This window comes from Hippocampus comes, unplaced genomic scaffold (assembly GCF_001891065.2).
Source record: "Hippocampus comes isolate QL1 unplaced genomic scaffold, H_comes_QL1_v1.1 scaffold175, whole genome shotgun sequence".
Lineage (NCBI taxonomy): Eukaryota > Metazoa > Chordata > Actinopteri > Syngnathiformes > Syngnathidae > Hippocampus > Hippocampus comes.
In genome coordinates, this window is record NW_017805556.1 from 40475 (window position 1) to 40949 (window position 475).

A 475-nucleotide genomic window follows, 5' to 3' on the forward strand; every position below is an offset into this window, starting at 1 on the left:
TCCAAGGATCAATAGGACAATCAAACACCTCCAATACGCTCATACAAGGATATTCTCTCTTTTTTTTTTTTTTTTTTTAAATCAGGAATGCACAGATGCATGCGGTGATAAATGTGTTGCCAGATGAATGAGAGGACACCTAAAAAAGTGCTGTGAACAGAAAGTGAAACCCATTCACCAGTCCACACAAAGGGCATACAAATTGTGCAACAGAACCGTGATCCAACTTCCCATGAAAATAAATACTGTTAATGATTTTTAGATACATGTTGCATATTATCTTTTTCATTTCAGATACATTTTTTCCAAACTTGGATTGTGTTTAAATGTGAAGATGGTGCTGCAATTCAAGGTGTTGTCATATGTACTTCCTTGCCCATCCTTATAAGCAACATGCCATATATGGATCACAATAGGTTGCCTTTACCATATATAAAGTGAAACACTTCGCTTGGTACATTCATGGTCGCTTATT

General features: G+C 36.0%; 1 protein-coding gene across 1 annotated transcript in view; it reads left to right on the plus strand.

Annotated features, from left to right (window-relative positions):
- Nucleotides 1-438: 438 nt before the first annotated feature.
- The window catches only part of LOC109521796 (low choriolytic enzyme-like), a 25321-nt gene continuing 25284 nt past the window's right edge, over nucleotides 439-475 (plus strand). Inside the window, exon 1 of the mRNA XM_019879851.1 lies at nucleotides 439-475. This exon is cut by the window's right edge and continues 75 nt beyond it. The gene's annotated coding sequence lies outside the window, so the exon portion shown is untranslated.